At 44.2% G+C, this 12,389-nt stretch overlaps 1 protein-coding gene across 1 annotated transcript in view; it reads right to left on the bottom strand.

The window, feature by feature from the left end:
• Nucleotides 1–12,389, bottom strand: part of ANKS1A (ankyrin repeat and sterile alpha motif domain containing 1A) — a 188,818-nt gene that overhangs the window by 160,006 nt on the left and 16,423 nt on the right. The window lies entirely within an intron of this gene.

Here is a 12,389-nt window from a genome sequence, read left to right as displayed (position 1 = left end):
TTAAAATATGCAAATAGAAAATTTTAATGTGATGATGTTACAAAAGCTGGTACTCTAATGATTCTTAGCGAAAAAAGCAGATGTTAGGGGGAAAGGGTGGGGTGGGATGAACTGGGAGATTGGGATTGACATATATACACTATTGATACTATGTACAAATTAGATAACTAATGAGAACCTACTTGTATAGCACAGGCAACTCGACTCTGTGCTCTTTGGTGACTTAAATGGGAAGGAAGGAAACCCAAAAAAGAGGGGATATATTTATAAGTATAGCTGATTCACTTTGCTGTACAGGAGAAACTAACACAACATTGTAAAGCAGCTATATTCCAATAAAAATTTAAAAAATTAAAATTAAAAAAGTTTGGGACTTCCGTGGTGGCACAGAGGTTAAGAATCTGCCTGCCAAGGCAGGGGACACGGGTTTGAGCCCTGGTCCGGGAAGATCCCACATGCCGCGGAGCAACTAAGCTCACGTGCCACAACTACTGAGCCTGTGCTCTAGAGTCTGCGAGCCACAACTACTGAGCCTGCTCACCTAGAGCCCGTGCTCTGCAATAAGAGAAGCCACTGCAGTGAGAAGCCCGCGCACCACAACGAAGGGTAGCCCCCGCTCGCTGCAACTAGAGAAAGCCCGTGCGCAGCAACAATGACCCAACACAGCCAAAAATAAATAATAAAATTTTTTTTAAAAAAATTTTTTAAAGCAGATGTTGTATTATTCTGATTCATTAGCTTATCTTACTACTTTCAAGGCCAGCTCTAGTCCCAATAAAACTTAGTTCCAAGCCCACCTGTGTTTTGTTGTTTAAAGAGCCATGTTCAGAAGAGAGGCAGAAGCTATTCTTTGACAAATGGTTTTGAAAGTCTTTACATAGACTATCCTTTGGATACGCTGTGTTTTTTGTACCAATCACAGATCCAGGTGGCCCAGAGGGAATGATAAGTTCTTTTTTTAACTTTTGGACAAACTAAGAAATGAAGCTATAAAAATAGATGTTTCTCTGCTCTCTCCTCCCCAGTGTTGCCAAGCTTGTTGCTTTTATCTGTAATCCTTATCTGCCTGCATGACAGTATTACTGTTTTGTGCTATTAAAATATTACAGTTGCACAATATAAGATCACATCCAACTCAGCATCTTCCCAACAAAAAGAATCAATGCCTTTAATGATCACTTTTGAGGTCTAACTGTACTGCTCCACAGAGAAGAGGCAATAAGGCCCTGGGACGGTAGCTGTGGGCAGGGAACCAGCCGACCAGTTCCCAGCAAGGCAATAAGCACAGAACAAAAACAGTAGGTGCCATGAAGCCAGACAGGCCCAGGTTTAGAGTCCAACTCTGATATCTATCAAGCTGAATGACTCTGAGCACGTTACACAATTCTTAAATGGGTCTATTTGCCACCTAACTCGGAGCTGAGGGTGAATTCAATCAGAATGTATCTAAAGAGCCTACGGTAATGGGACAAGGAAGCTTAATGAATGTCTTTTTTCATCCCCAAATCATGGTGCATCTTTAAAAACTGTCCTAGTGAGAGGAAGGGGAAACACTCGAACCTCTTAGCTCATGACAAAACAGGCAAACAGACTCATTCATCAAAAAATCAACAGCAATTTAGTTAAGGACTCTTAAAAATGGGGGGTGGGGGTGGGGGAGAAGAAATACCTACCTTAACTTCTTAGAGCAGGTAGAGGAAGGAAACAATGTCTACCAGGCAACGGGGACACAACTGTGGCCAAGAAAGGGAACCTACATACCGTCAAGGGGCCTGCAGTCCAGAAGTGGACAGAAACAAGCAAATGGGAAATTACAATACAGCACGATAAATGTAACAGCAGGACTTACAGAGCAGGCTCTGGGAGCACACTAGAATCAGAAGACTCCCTGCAGGAAGCAACATATCACAATAATAATAACAGCTAACTATCACTTGCTGAGAAGCCACGATGTGCTAGGAATACGCTAACTGCACTAGTGGATTACCGCCTGTAACTCTCAGAACAACACTGCAAGACAGCCACTATTATTACTGCCATTTTAATGGTAAAACAAAGAGGTTAAGAAACCTCCCCAATGCATACCACTAGCAAGTGGAAGAGCTGGGATTTGAACCCACTTAAGCCGACCCCAGAGTCTAGGCACTTAACCACCATACCTACTGCCTTTTCTAAGATGAGGCCAGAAGCTGTCAAACATCAGTGCCTGGGAAGTTTTGTAGACGCAGAGGTGTGTGGTACAGCTCTAGATGCAAGTCAGCACAGGGCCCAGGCTCATGGGAATTGCAAATGGGCACTTCATACTTGTTAAATTAAGTAATTCTGAAGCCTCTAGTGCAAAGCTAACAGTGATGAGCAATGAGGAAAGAGGAATAAGCCAGACTGCAAAGCCTCAAAAACACATGAAGGAGTTTGGGAAGGACAAGCCAATGATCCTGAAACGGTGCTCTGAGCCAATATTCAATTTCCTCTTAGAAATAACAGTCTCCTGGGGGAACCTTCCCAAGAGACTAAATTCCAACTTTTCCTATAAAGAACTAGAAACATTATAGTTCACCAATCATAACTGATACTCATTCAGGATCAAGTTTTTTAAGGAGTATATAAAATTCAAAATGTAACAGTAACTTGCCCAATTCACATTTAATATGTTATAGTTACATGGTTTTCTGTAAAAAAAAAAAGTTTTTTTCATGCTTGCAGTCAACTTTTTCCTTCAATAAATCAGAAGGCAACAGGATACTTTTAATGAGACTATAAAATTCAGTAAACAGACTTAGTAGCCATCTTTAAGGAGACCTTGAGATGATGTGCTAATAAATGTGAAGGCTTTTTGTGAAACTCATCCAGAGATACCTTTTGCTGCCTTCTTCTCCTCACTGTGACTTTCTACACAGAAAGCACAGAGGCGCATTGGGGATGAACCTGTTGGCGCCCGTGTTATCAGCCCCATAGCTTCACCTTATACGACAGTTACAAAGCTCTCGTTTAATAAGCACATACCATATTCCAGGTGCTGTGCAAAACATGTTATCCTCACAAAGGCCCTCTGAGGTACAAGGTACTATTGTTATTATTCCCATTTTGGAAGTAAGAAAACTGAGGTACAAAGAGTTTAAATAAATTACCGCTAAAGAGAAAGCTGGCTTTGAACCCAGGTCAACTAGCTCCAAAACCTATGCTCCTAAACACTGCGCCCCTTGCCTCTCCCAAGTCCCTCCTGCCTTCAAATGGCGTCACCAATCCTGATCCACATTGGCAGAGAATTCAACACCCTCTGACTCTCAACCAGAAGGTGTTCCACATCCACAAACTCAAGGCTTTGATTTCAATGACGAGGGCTAAACTCAGTCTCTGGAAGGAGCAAGTGGGGCAGGTTCTAGGGACAGAGCAGAGACGGTGGAATGAGAAACAGGAAAAATATTTCTGGAGTGAGCCTGAGGCAGCAAAACTGAGGGGGAAAAAATAGGTGGTCCCAGGTAGGGGAGGGAGTTGATAACAAGAGACAGCCTCCTCCTCTCTCCAGGGATTGTCCAGTCCGAGTTCGGGAAGTTGCTTATCAGCTCCCACCCACAGCTCCACCCTCAAAAACTGCTGTGACCCTGGCCAGAGCAGAAACACCTCGAATTCCCTAAGCAGAGCAGCCAGGGGTGGGGAGGTGGGGAGATGGGGCCAAGCTGGGCCAAGGGCCTCCTGGCCTGAGGTTTGGAAAAGAAGCCAGAGAGCAAGGGGGGAGGACAGGGAAGTCAGCAGTGGATTCTCTAGGGACATGATGTCCCTTCTCCTCTAGCCAGCTGGAAGGAGACAAAGACCCTTGACTCAAAAAAAGATCTTTACCTACAAGACACCATCGCATTTGTTGGTTAGTTGAACAGACAAGCAGAGTGAGACAGGGCAGATGGCCACTTAATTTGCACTTCACTGCGAATCCTCTTACAAAAACTGACTTTCTAACATCAGGTTGAATCTAGCTACACGGTGGTTACAGGAATTCTGATAGGTAATTTGGAACACGGGGCAGGGGGAAGGGGAGCTTGGCTGGATGAGAAGAGAAGAGGTCCCATAAACGAAAAGGTGCAAAAACAAAAAAAACCAACAAACCATCACTGACATCTCAATGTACCTGAGTGAAACCCACCTCTCCACAAACCACACAGGAAGAGCCGCCACTCAGCCATGGGCCAGCTCCCAGTTCTCCGTCTCCGGCAGCTCTGGCCAGCAGCTGGGGCAGCAGGAAAGCTGCAGGCAGGCTAGCAGGCTGCTGGGGCAGCCCCTTAAGCCCCCAGCTTCTCTCCAGCTTCTCTACCAGAGCACACAGGATAGGACACCTGGAAGGCCCACAGGGCAAGGTTTAGTGGTGGACCAAACAAAGGAGGGTTTTATGTTGCCCTCCCCCCGTGCCAATTAGACACCAATTAGAAGAACCTGTGTCTCTAACTATAAAGGAAGAGGCCCCCCCCCACCCCACTTAATTATGAGCCATTTAACCCTATTACTCCAGGTAATGCAGGAGAGCTGGGGGGCACACCTTTAATAAGGGATGATCACACTGCAGGCAGCAGGGAGGTTGCCTCTGCCTGAGCCAACACAGAGCAGTGCTTGTTCACAGCAGGTACTCAATAACTGGTGAGTCAAAGACCAAGATGGAGTATACTTGACAATTTAAGAAAATTTCCACAAACTCTGTAGTCCAATAATGTGGTATTTTTTGCCTTTATGTTTATGCAATCAATTCCCAGCTGAACCATGTAGAATTATAAGCCCTACGCAGATGGGATGGGGAACACGCTGAAACTTTTTTATTTTTAAGTTACACGGGGGCAGAGCATATTTCAGGGTCAGAAGGAAGACTTTTTTTTTTGGCTGTGTTGGGTCTTTGTTGCTGCACGCAGACTTTCTCTAGTTGCAGCGAGCGGGTGCTACTCTTCGTTGCGGTGTGCGGGCTTCTCATTGCGGTGGCTTCTCTTGTTGCAGAGCATGGGCTCTAGGCATGCAGGCTGCAGTAGTTGTGGCACACGGGCTCAGGAGCTGTGGCTCGCGGGCTCTAGAGCGCAGGCTCAGTAGTTGTGGTGCACGGGCTTAGTTGTTCCGCGGCATGTGGGATCTTCCCGGACCAGGGCTCGAACCCGTGTCCCCTGCATTGGCAGGTGGATTCTTAACCACTGCGCCACCAGGGAAGCCCCAGAAGGAAGACTTTTATAAGAGATCAAATGAGGAAATTGTTCTTTAAAATGAGACATCTGGCAAACCTGGCAATTCAGTTTTTATTTGTTCATGAAAATTTCTTGGACCTGGGTTACTCTCTGAATCATTCTTCTTAAAATAGAGGCTTTAATAGAGAGTATTTTGTCTGATTTTTCTTCCACAGCAGGCTCCACTGAGCACACAGAGGAAGCAGCAGCCTCAGTCCAAAGTAATTCCATTTTCATATTAACTAACATTTTAACTCCAATTCAGCAATATTTGTAGAAAAGTGTATTGTAGTTGAGACGCCGGTCTCATCCTTTCCTAAAGCTCCATATCCAGATATTCCTCAATGTGTTAACAAGAGGCAGACATGATGCTCTTCAAAGGCTTTATATTGGCTGCAAGGAAAACAGCTCTGACCTGGAACCAAATACTTTCTCTGAGAAGATGGGAACAGAGACAACCAGCTCTGCCTTAAATTAGGAGTGGACCCCAAACAGAACAGAGTGGCTTAGAGATCAGGGCTTCAAGAATGTGCCAGCCCACCGCAGAGCAAAAACCAGTCAGCCTTTCCTTTCACTCCATTATTACATTCTCATCAATCAAGCTGAAATAAAAAGGAAACCCTCTGGAAGGAAATCTTAGGAATGTAAAAACCCAAACTGCACTTTATTAACAACAACAAAAAACACCTGCCCAGGACTTCCCTGGTGGCGCAGTGATTAAGAATCCACCTGCCAATGCAGGGGACACAGGTTCGAGCCCTGGTCTGGGAAGAATCCACAAGCCGCGGAGCAACTAAGCCCGTGTACCACAACTACTGAGCCTGTGCTCTAGAGCCCGTGCTCCGCAACAAGAGAAGCCACCGCAATGAGAAGCCCGTGCACCACAACAAAGAGTAGCCCCCACTCACCACAACTAGAGAGAAAGCTCGCGCGCAGCAACGAAGACCCAATGCAGCCAAAAAAAAAAAAAAACCAAAACCCGCAAACCTGCCCAGGCCTGTAGTTCCAAGATGTTAACCAATACAGATCTATGCTTACAGGAAGGGTGTCTGCATTTTTCCCAGCTGCCTACAGCAATAACTATGGGGTCCCCTTCGTTCATCAAGTATCTGAGTATCTACGAAGCTCTAGCACTGCCACAGGGGCAGGGGACACATGTAAGCAGAAAGAAAGACGTGGCCTTGGCCCTCGTGGAACTTATATTCTAGTGGGTGAGACAGACTTCAACGATCCCAGAAATAAACAACATAAAGAGCTAGCTAATGCTTCCCACCACAAACAGAACATGATAGCCCCAAATACCCTTCTAGAGTAAAATATCACCCCATTTTACGGCTGAAAAAAATGAGATACATGAAGCAATGTGCCCAAGATCATACAACCTACAACCTCAGTTTGGCGAGGCCTCGAGTCCACAGCCTCTCACCAAACCAGGTCACCTCTGCCCTCTTCCTGCTGCTTCCAGAAGCCCTCAGTAAGACCCCAGGGAGAAACAATTCTACAGCCTAACCTGCTGCCACACTCAGAGCCTTTGGACAGGCCTATGTTCAATAAACACTCTTTTGGGGTTCATAGTGCAATATTTTAGTGCTCTCCTCACTTCACTTGTGGGGAAATTTTCCTTCTTCAGAAATGGAAGAGTCAATAACACAGGTAACCTAAAGGCTTCCTTCACAAAATAAACCTAAAATGACTACTGGGCCCTGGAAGATTTCTAGCTGCCCAAGAAAATGGGCTGGCACCTTACTCTGTTTCCTGTCCTGGCCAATTCAATACTGAGTAACAGAATTTCAAAACCATTTCCTCCCCAATCTTAGAAAAATCTTACAACCTCCCAGACCAACTTAAATTCACACTGAACAGTGTCTTACTGAAAACACTGTATAAATCAAATGATGATGACTAAGTCATTCTAGACCCATTAGTGACAAATATTTTTGCTGAGCAAACTATGAGTACTTAATTAGGACTGTTTAAATTCCGATGTTTTGAATCAGCGAATTTTCATAAAGTAACACAGTCTCAGAATCATTTGTACAAATTTTTTTAATGTTTGTATAAATTTCTTTGAGAAGATACCATCCGTCCTGACTGATTAGTTTTAGATTCAAAGACTATTTTATGTAGTCTTTCCTAACCAGTGAACAGTTGGAGGTCAAGAGACCGAGGCTTAGTTCAGCCACTATTTTGATGTGTAACCTTAAACAAGTCAGTTCCTCTCTCTGTGTCTACTTATTTGTCTTGTGGGCACATGAGCAGTCTTTCTCCATTTTACAGGGGTGGTGAGGCCAAGGAGATGACACAGGTCAATGCAAAAGGTATTATTTAAAGTCGAGATATTTGATCATCCTTCTGTACCCGGCTCCTAGCGCAGGGCCTACCCGAGAGCAGAAACTCAGTAAATGTTTGAAGTACAAACAAAGTTCACTTCTGCAGAAGCTGACAGCATTCATCGAGTACAGGAAAGGAAACCTAACCTTAGGGAACCAAATGGTGGGTCAGGTTAACCACAATAAAAATAGGCAATACACACTCAGCCAGCAGGACCACAATAAGGTTCTGCATCTCATCATCAAAAACGGAACCACCCATCCCTACGTACCATACAGAATCACAAAAGCAGGTCAAACATGTCACTCAGAACTAATTCTGTTTCTCAATCCAACCCAAATGTATTGTTTTCAATGATCCTCTCACCAAGATATCAAAGTATTCTTACTAGTATACATTTTTCTAACTTAAAATCATCTTTGCAGTAGAATAAGGTAGTTCTAAAAAATAACTGTCTATTAAATCCTTACTATGTGCTAGGTGAGAGATTTTCAGTTATTTCAATTCCTACTCTTTAATAAAATGTGTTGTCAACTCCTCTCAGAGGTGAAGGGGGCTCTCCCACCCCTGGGCAAGCTACCCAGTGTCAGGGCCTGGAGCCCCGCCTCCCTGAAGACCCCAGACTCCCACAACACTTGGGATCAGGGAGAAGCCGCAGGAGCTGCTCTGAGGTTGAGATCAGGCCGGGGAGAGAAAATGGGGCTGAGGACCACCCTCCCCCTCCAAGGGGCTCTATGTTTTATGTTTAAATACAGGAGAACCAGAGCACACCAGGGATTAGGATCAGACTACACGAGTATCACCGGAAAATGCTGACACTGATGCTTATTATAGATGCCGGAGAACAACAAATTAGTAAACAAGAAACTGTGAAATTTTGATTTGGCCATGTAAAAATTAATACTAATTATAGTCACTTACGTGAATTGCTTACCTAATTACCATGCAACACAATAATGATCATGCACATCAATAAAGGTGTCAGATTAGCATAATTGTTTGATTTCATCACAACACTGAACTGAGGTAACACCTGGCGGCTTTCATAAATTGTCGCTCACCCAGCACGCTTTTTGTACTCACAACTTAAAGCTGAATTGAACATCCCTGGGTGAACAAGAACTTGCATTGCTGTAAAAGCATAAACAGTCCCTGGGCACAACCTGAAAACTGGAACAGCAGAGATTCCGTGGCGACTCAGAACACTGCATAGAGATTCCAGGGGCAAGAAATATATCTTGCATTTTATTATATATGACTCTGTAGCCAAACTGCCATTTCTCTTCTACTCATTTGAATGAGGATTCTCCATCCCACATACCACCATCCTTCATTCTAATCTGTCAGAGATTTATAGTAACAGGAAATTTGGAGCTGGGGCTGGCAGATAAATGAATTTTGGCTGACTGGAGAGAAAAGCTTCCTCTCAGCAGAAAGGGTGTGGTTTGGGTTTCTTAATGACCATTCAGGGTTAGGACTCAAAAAATTGCCCATCACAAAGCCCAAGCAGCTTGTTTTGCCTTTTCTAGAAATTTCCAGTCCTATGTACATGGTCCTTGAGCTTCACAAGGATGTATTCTCATAGCTAAGGACCAGGACTGTTTGTGAGGAAGTGCTAGGCCCTAGATAACAGCCCTGTGGGTTAAGGATCCCCCCCACTGCTATCCTGTGCACATCGAAGGAGCTTATTCCAGCATATCACAGGCCAAAGCAAAGACAGGGTTAGCATTAAACTTTATAAAAACCTTAGAATCAAATCTATACACCACCCTGCAAGAAGTGCCGGTTTGGCTTTCTGTACACATATCAGTAAATAAATAACTACCCTGAAAGGAGTAAGAAGTCTTTTCCTGCTTTCCATATCACTAGTTACCCCTAGGTTCAAGGGTCCACGGGTCTTCTCTGTGGGAATACCCATTTGGAGCTTTAGCTTTCACCACAACAAACAAAGGACGATTAAAACAAACCAAAAGACTGATTTATCTGCCCGATTTTAAAAAAATTATCATACAACTCTAGGCCTTCATCTCCAAATGCCTATGCACACAGAAATAAGTAATGAGGCTATTCTAAAGCAAACACTTCCCTTCTGCTGAAGAGGGGAAAAAAGTATTTCATTTCAGTTATGACTTACGAAAATCCAGTCCTAAAAATTCCACTTTCTTATTTTACATTGTAAAATCCTATTTAGTCATAAGAGATTTCAACCTCTTGCTTGTAAATCAACTGTCAAGTCCTGTTCCTTGCACCTTCTGAATATCTTTCCAGCCCGGCCTCCTCTCCATGCCCATTGTTACTAGTCCTAATAGGTTTACACGCCTAATCAATTTCGACCCCTCCGATCCACTTCCCCAAAATCTGAAGTGACCTTTCGAGATTGCAAATCCATCATTACCTTCGGTGTAAAATCCAAGTCCTGAACATGGGCCTGACGGTCTCGCCTCTGCCTGCTACTCCAAGCCCATCTCTCCCCAGTCCCAGCACCCAGCCTCCGCCCTCACACCAGTCAATTGCCTGCAGTTTTCTCCATCCTTTGCACATGCTGTGCACTCTCTCTCCAGCTTGGATGAGCCCTCACTTTCTCCTTCTTTGCCTGCACAGCTCCTATTATCTCTAATGTGCCACTCAGATGTCACTTCTTCAAGGAGGAGCACTTCCCTCACACACTTAGAGTGCCCCCCTCACCCTCACCCTGTCCCTTGGTTCCTCCATGATCCTCCAACATCCCTGCTTCATAGCACTCATCACCTCCTATCTGTCTCCCTCGTTAGAAGATTAGAAGGCTGGGACCGAGCCTTTCTTTCTCTCTAATTCCACTGGCTCACACAAGGCCTGGGACTCATTAAATGAAGAGCCATCATCCTTTGGTTCCAAATCAGCACAACTTCCCCTACTAGAGAGTTAGGGGGGGGGGGGGGGGGGGGGGGAACTACTAAGGTGACTTCTCATTAACGATGATGATAATTATTATGGTAAATGTCAGCTGAAGGCACAAAGCATGGTACAATGGAAAAAACATGGACTCTGCAGTCAGTGAGATATGAGACTGAATTTAGATAAGTAACATAAGCCCAGGTCTGTGGGGGTTTTTTTGTTTTTTCGGGGGGTGGTACACGGGCCTCTCACTGTTGTGACCTTTCCTGTTGCGGAGCACAGGCTCCGGATGCGCAGGCTCAGCGGCCATGGCTCATGGGCCCAGCCGCTCCGTGGCATGTGGGATCTTCCCGGACCAGGGCACGAACCCGTGTCCCCTGCATAGGCAGGCGGACTCTCAACCACTGCGCCACCAGGGAATCCCAGGTCTGTGGTTTTATGGGAGAATTTATTTAAGTCTGGGAATGTGTCGAGTATAGTATTCGGCACATATAGACCCATCCCTGCTCCCACCCCACTGTACCCCATGGGCCTGGGTGTATGGTGGAGAAAAGGAAACACATTCCCAGGCAAAAAATGGTAGTTACCGCAAGGAGGGGCATTTTTGGCTGGGAGGTGACATGAAAGCCTTTTGGAGTACCGGAGACGTTCTATGTCTTGATCTTGGTGATGAGTACACAGATGTATACTAGGTAAAACACATTGCTCTGTACACTTACTATCTGTGCATTCACTGTATGTAAATTATACTTCAATAACTTTTTTTAACTAATAAAGGAAGTACACTCTCCCTATGATGGAAGACAGCCTCAAAGATGAGGCCTGAAGTCAAAGCATGTTTGCACGCTGAAAGCTCCTGGTCACCCACAGCAGTGATTCTTAGCCCCAGGGCTACAGTGTTATTATAAAGGGTCAGCAAATGCATTTGTACACCAGGCATTGGAAGCAGGCAGGATAAATGTCTCACGTGCACATATGTATCACAATGTCCCAAAGGTACAGAGAAGCTACCATATTTAATAAAACACATTAATTTCAGAGTGTTACTAACTTTAGAGTCACTCTGTTATAACAAAGTTTCTCAATCAACAAACACTCAAAGTATAGCTACAACCCTGTTGGGACTAAAACAATTTTTTGAAGTGTCATCTTACTCTCAATCTCACACTCTCTCGCTCTCTCTCAGGCCTAAAGTCTAAACACGATCAAGCCAGCATCCTAGGGGTATACGGAGTGGTGGGGAGGGGTTTCCAGACCACCCTAGTCCATTACCATCTTCTCTTCTTCCAATCTCCTTTAGCACCAACTATCTACATCCACGGCTGAACAGTCAAGTACCTAAAATGTGGTTGGACTTCCTCTTTATAAATATTAATATTGGCAGCTGCCATTACTATGTCCCTGCCACTGTTCTAAGTATTTACATGCATAACTTCATTTAATCTTCACTCAGTCTTATTATATGGGAGATATTATTATTAGAGATGAGGAAACTGAGGCCAAGAAATTAAGAAAGTTGTCTATTTTCTCTCATTTGGTAGGTGGCAAAGGCAAGATTTGAACCCAGAGAACTTGACTTCAGAGCCACTACCTGACATGGCACTTGTGTGTTTACTTTTTATTCTGACATAATTTTAGGCTTACAGAAGAGCTGCAAAGATAGTACAGAGCTCTTGTGTACCTTCCCAGCTTCCCCTTATGTTATCATCTTATATAACCACGGCACATTGATCCAAACTTAAGAAAGTAACACTGGTACAATACTATTAACTAAACTACAGACTTTATTCAGATTTCTCCAGTTTTGTTTGTTTATTTTAATTTTTTTTTTGGAAGTATAGTTGATTTATAATGTTTTTACACTCATGCCCTTTTTCTGGTCCACTTTACATTTGTAGGCATAATTCCTTAGTCTCCATTCTGTAACGGTTCCTCAGGCTTTCCTTGTCTTTCACAGCCCTGTCACTTTTAAAGAATACTAGTCAGGTATCC

The sequence above is a fragment of the Lipotes vexillifer genome, unplaced genomic scaffold, assembly GCF_000442215.2.
Source record: "Lipotes vexillifer unplaced genomic scaffold, Lipotes_vexillifer_v1.1 scaffold528, whole genome shotgun sequence".
NCBI classification, from domain to species: Eukaryota; Metazoa; Chordata; class Mammalia; order Artiodactyla; family Lipotidae; genus Lipotes; species Lipotes vexillifer.
Note: the sequence above shows the minus strand (reverse complement) of the source record. Positions and strands in the feature narration are given on the sequence as shown.